Source organism: Carlito syrichta, unplaced genomic scaffold (assembly GCF_000164805.1).
Source record: "Carlito syrichta isolate Samal-C Ts95f unplaced genomic scaffold, Tarsius_syrichta-2.0.1 Scaffold305252, whole genome shotgun sequence".
Taxonomy (NCBI): domain Eukaryota; kingdom Metazoa; phylum Chordata; class Mammalia; order Primates; family Tarsiidae; genus Carlito; species Carlito syrichta.
In genome coordinates this window covers 89,688-95,506 of record NW_007249348.1, presented here as the reverse complement: position 1 = coordinate 95,506, position 5,819 = coordinate 89,688, and the positions used below count along the sequence as shown (strand labels likewise).

Sequence of the window (5,819 nt, the reverse complement as noted above, 5' to 3'; positions counted from 1 at the left end):
AGCCCAGCAGGTCAAGGCTGCGGTGGCCGGGAGAAGCCACTGCACTCCACTCTGGGTGACAGAGTAAGACTCCAACTCAAAAAATATATATATATATGGCCCAGTGTGGTGGCTCACACCTGTAATCCCAGCACATTGGGAGACTGAGGCAGGAGGATCACTGGAGCCCAGGAGTTTGAAACCAGCCTGTGAAACATAGTAAGACCTTGACTCAATAAAAGTAAAATAAAATAAATTTTTAAATGATGTTTTTTTTCAGTCAGAATTTTATTCTGTTGCCCAGGCTGGAGTGCAGTGGCACACTCACAGCCACCACAGCCTCAACCTGCTGGGATCCTTCTGCCTCAGCCTCTCAACTAGCTGGAACTACAGATGCATGCCACCACATCTGGTTAATTTTTTAAAAAATTATTGTAGAGATGAAGTCTTGCCAAGTTACCCAGGCTGGTCTTGAACCCCTGAACTCAGGCAATTCTCTCACCTCCACCTCCCAAAGTGCTAGGATTACAGGTATGAGCCATCACACCCAGCCAAAACTTTTAAAAATTTTAAAGTAAAAAATTATTTTTACTTTAAAAAAAAGTAAGCCGGGCTCAGTAGCTCAGCCTGTAATCCCAGCACTTTGGGAGGCTGAGGTGAGTGGATTGCCTAAGCCCGCGGGTTTGAGACCTGCCTGGGCAACTTGGCGAGACCTCATCTCTACAATAAATCAACAAATCAGCCGGGCGTGGTAGCGCGCGCCTGTAGTTCTGGCTACTCAGAAGGCTGAGGCAGAAGGATCGCCGGAGCCCATTAGGTTGAGGCTACAGTGGCCGGGAGCAGCCACTGCACTCCAGTCTGGGCAACAGAGTGAGACTCCAACTCAAAAAAATAAAAAAATTAAATTAAATAAATAAATAAAGTATGGTGGCTCATGCATATAATACTAGCATTTGGGGAGGCTGAGGTGGGAAGATCACTCGAGGCTAGTCAGGAGTTCAAGATCAGCCTGGGCAACAAAATGAGACCTCATATTTATAAAATATATAAAAATTAGCTGGGTATCTTGTCTCATCTTTATTTTCCAGCTACATGGGAAACTGAGGCAGAAGGATCACTTGAACCCAGGAGTCTCAGGCTTGTATTAAGCTATGATCATGCCAGGCTGGTTGACAGAGTGAGACCCTGTACCTAAATAAATAACCATATCAATCAAGGCACTGAAATACCTAGGAATAATCTTAACAAGAAATACGTGAATTCTACATAAAGAAAACTTTAATATGCTACTGAAGGGATATCAATGACAAATATATAGTAAGATTCTATATCATAAACTCTCTTTTAGATACAATAAAATATACGACTCCAATCAAAATATTGATAGCTGAAAAATAAATTATGATACGAATAGTCCTACCATACTGCACAGTAATGAGAATGAATGGACTAAAACTATACACAAAAATATGGCTGAATGTTGCAGAAATAATTTAAACAAAGGAAGCCAGACACAAAAGAGTACATACTCTGTGATTCTCTTTATATCAAAAACAAAAATAATCAAAACTAGTTTACAGTACTAGGAGTCAGAAGAGTGGTTATCCTTGAGGGGAGCAGTGATTGAGAGGGGACACAAGGGTGGCTTCTGGGCACTGGTAATGTTCTATGTCTTCATCTGTTGCTAGTTACATGAATGAAAAATTTTTCACCAAGATATACACTTATCACTTGTGTGTTTTTCTGCATGTATATTACACATTAATTTTTAATTGTAGTAAAAAACATATAATGTGCACAACTTTTTAAAGACAGTATGGTTAGCCGGGCGTGGTAGCGTGCGCCTATAGTTCCAGCTACTTGGAAGGCTGAGGTGGAAGGATCGCCGGAGCCCAGCAGGTCGAGGCTGCGGTGGCCAGGAACGGCCACTGCACTCCAGTCTGGGCGACAGTGAGACTCCAACTCAAAAAAAAATAAAAAGATAAAAAAATAAAATAAAGACAGTATGGTACTAGAACATAGATCAATGAACAAAATTTTAAAAATCCAGAAATAAAACAAATACATATGGCAATTTGGGTACTACAGAAGTAGCATTCAGAAACAATGGAGAAAATATGGATTATTCAATAAGAAGGATTTGGATAAAACAAAACATAAAGTTGGATCTCTATCTCACACCTTTACACCAAAATAAATTCCAGATAAATCAAATGTTTACATATACAAAAAGACACTACCGAAGTATTTAAAGAAAATGTAGAAGTTTTAAAATAATCTTAAGTAGTAGAAGACTTTTAAAACAATGATGTGAGCTGGGCTCGGTGGCTCAGCCTGTAATCCCGCGCTTTGGGAGGCCAAGGTGAGTGGATTGCCTGAACCCGCGGGTGCGGGACCCGCCTGGGCAACTTGGCGAGCCCTCATCTCTACAATTAAAAAAAAAAAAATCAGCTGGGCATGGTAGCACGTGCCTGCAATTCCGGCTCCTTGGAAGGCTGAGGCGGAAGGATCGCCAGAGCCCAGCAGGTCGAGGCTGCAGTGGCTGGGAGCGGCCCCTGCACTCCAGTCTGGGCGACTGAGTGAGACTCCAACTCAAAAAAATTTTTAAATAATAAAAAAATAAAAATAAAAATATGATGTGAAGCCCAGACACTATCAAATAAAATGTTGATAAATTCAACTACATAAAAATAAAAACTATTCGCAAAGAATCATCACAAACAAAATAAAAAGACATAGAGCAAACTGGAAAGAGGGAAAAATACTGTTAACTTATATACACAGAACAAATGTTAAGAAAAGACACCATAACCAATAAAAATATAAACAGAGTATATAAACAAATAATTTACAAGAAAAAAACCCCTGCCATTTAAGCGTATTATAAGATGCTCCTTGGAAGGCTGAGACAAGCCCTAGCCTGGGCAACAAAAAGTGAGACTCCAACTCAAAAAAAAAAAAAAAAAAAGATACTCAACCTTACTTTTTTTTTTTGTGAGTTGGAGTCTCACTCCATTGCCCAGGCTGGAGTGCAGTGGCACACTCAAGACCACCGCAGCGTTGACCTGCTGGGCTCCAGCGATCCTCCCACCTCAGCCTTCCAAGTAGCCGGAACTACAGGCGCGCACTACCAAGGCCAGCTAATTTTTTATTTATTGTAGAGACGAGGTCTTGCCAAGTTGCCCGGGCTGGTCTCTAACCCGCGGGTTCAGGCAATTCACTCGTCTTGGCCTCCCAAAGTGCTGGGATTACAGGCTGAGTCACCAAGCCCGGCCTCAACCTTGCTTATAAGATAAATGAAAATGTAACGTGCAATGAGATACCATTTATACTATCAGACTGCCAAAAATCAAACTAGTGTGCTTATCAAGCTGATCCTTTTCATTTATTGCTAGATGGAAGAGAAAATTGGTTAAAAACACACACACACAAAAAAAACTTTGTGGAAGGCAATTTGGCAACTCTATGCATACTTACCAAAATCCTTTTCAAAGATTGCTGGTGGAATGAAAATTAGAAAAATCTTGTGGGAGGAAGATAATTTGCAAACTTGTACTTATCCAAATGAAAAACAATGTACACACTCCTTTGACTTAATATTTGCATTCCTAAGTGTTACACAGATATACAAGAGTGAAAGGAAGTATGCATGCCCATCAATACAATATTAAAGGACTGGTGAATATATCTTTTATCCCTCAGACATGCTATGAAATGATCATCATGAGGCAGATACATATATGCTGCTATGGAAAGATTCCTAGAATGTATAAAAGGAAGTTGCAAAATAATATGTATGATATATCATCAACTAGGTAAAAAACATATATACACACAGGTTAACTATAAGATGTGAAATTTTTCGCAAGAAACGGGCAATACTGGTTGCCTTGAAGGAAAGAAGACACCGTAATACCTTTTGTTTCTTTTGAATTTTGTATAATGTTGCGGCGTGCATTACTTATTCAAAACGCATGCGCATTTTCCAAATTAATAGAAAACGAAAAACTGAGGTCCTTAATTGAGGAAAGATACAATCTCGCGTTCATTCAACACATGTTTATTGAGTGCTCGTCACGTGCCAGGCATTGTGATAAAAACTAGTGCGGGAGATCTCCGGGTGCCAAGGAGAGCCCAGCTCCCTGTTCCCAAGGCGCGCTCCTAGTGCGGGGCGGAGGACCGTGGGGACCGAGCGGGGCGCAGGGCCGGGCTCGCGGGCTCCCTGTCGCGCAGAAGCTGGAGCACGACCCACCCGTCCCTAATGCTCCAGACACCCGGACGGGTGGCTGGAATGCAGTCTTCCAACGCTGCCTGCAGAGACGCACTCCTTTCTCGCCCCGGCAGAAACGGTCCCCTGGCTTGGCCTTCCCGCCTGTCGCTCCGACCCATTTTCCTCAATCCCCAGGAAAGGGAGAGTCCCTGGCGCCCCCACTGCCCGCTGCTCCCTTACCAAGGCGGTGTGAACGCGCGTCCCCTGTCCATCTCTCCCTCCCACCGCTGTGTCGGTCCACATCGTGTGTTCGTGCCTCGGCAGAGGACCAGAAGAGTGGGTCCTTGCTCTCTGCGGTGCACTGCCTTCCCCTTGACCTCTCCATCTACGAAGCCTATTTCATGTTAAAAAAAAAAAAAAAGTTTCCCATGTCTCCTGAGCCCCTGTCACTCTATGGGGGACCAGACCGATCGATGGAAAAGATCACAAGAGAAACAACTGATGGAGCATCTCGCATCATGACGCTGCCGTCCCAGTGGCCGCTGGGTTGTGGAGTAGTGCTGGCTTTGTACAAAGGCACCAATTTTGTACCGACAGTGACAAGCATGAGTAATGCCACCCCCTCACACCTTGCTCCCAGCCCCCGGAGCGCAGATCTTCCCCCAATTTCTCCTTGGTAATTCGTCTGGAGGTGGGCTGAGAGGAATCCGCGAAGCTTCCAAGCTGTGTAATTCTCAGCAGGTGCAGACTCAATGAACTGCATCTTCTGTTCCTGGATCTCATTGGCTGATGGTTGAGCGGCTTTGAAGTCCATCCGGGCAATTGGGCATCAGCAAGCAGCGGCGACGTCGCTCAGGGGCAGCCCGCGCAGGGATTGGTTGTGACTGGAGAAGGCGATTGGTCGGACGGCGAGTAGGGTGCTGATTGGTGAGGGCGGGCTGCGAGGGCGGGGACGTGGCGGCTGAAACGCGGCCGGCGGGGCCCGGCGTCGCGGTGCGGGCGGGAGCCAGCGGCGGCCGCTAGGGTGAGGCCCGAGGTGCGAGGCGGAGCGCTTGACGCTGACTCGTGGAGGAGCGGTAAAGGCGGGGATCGAGAGCGGAGGTTTAAGCGGGCAGGAGAGGCTGGGCCTCGGGCTAGTACTAGGAGACGGAAATGCGGGGTTGAGGAGGGAGAGGCGTACGGCGCGCCCCCTGGCGAGCCGAGGGTGTGGGGCCCAGGGGCGGCCGTCGGAGCGCGGGGCCGCGAGGAGCTGCCTGGGGGCGGCTCTACCCGGGAGCTCGCAGCCGTGTGCGGGGGAAATGCTCTGGTCCCGGGGCTGGGCCACCGCGGGCCGGTGCCAGAGCGTTTGTGATCGCTCCTGTCAGTCTGGACTCTCCGACCGGGTCTTTTTGAGACTGAGACCCGCTCGCAATCGATCACTTTGCTTCCTGAGTTCCTCGGCTTTTTCTTTAGTTACCCGTCGTAGGATGGTTGTGTACAGTCAGAATCAGACTTCGGGGCTTTTGTTTTCCCGATTTCCCTTCGTATTTCTGAATGCAGGTATCATCGTAGGGATTGACTGGAGACCCCCATTTCAAAGCCTCATTTTAAGACCTTTTCCTTAGCCTGGAAGAAATGGATTGAGCCCCCT

The 5,819-nt window shown here is 46.4% G+C and overlaps 1 protein-coding gene across 1 annotated transcript in view; it reads left to right on the top strand.

The window, feature by feature from the left end:
* Nucleotides 1-5,200: 5,200 nt before the first annotated feature.
* The window catches only part of TDRKH (tudor and KH domain containing), a 15,562-nt gene continuing 14,943 nt past the window's right edge, over nt 5,201-5,819 (top strand). The window contains exon 1 of the mRNA XM_021714133.1: nt 5,201-5,290. The gene's annotated coding sequence lies outside the window, so the exon portion shown is untranslated. The remainder of the gene's footprint in view (nt 5,291-5,819) is intronic.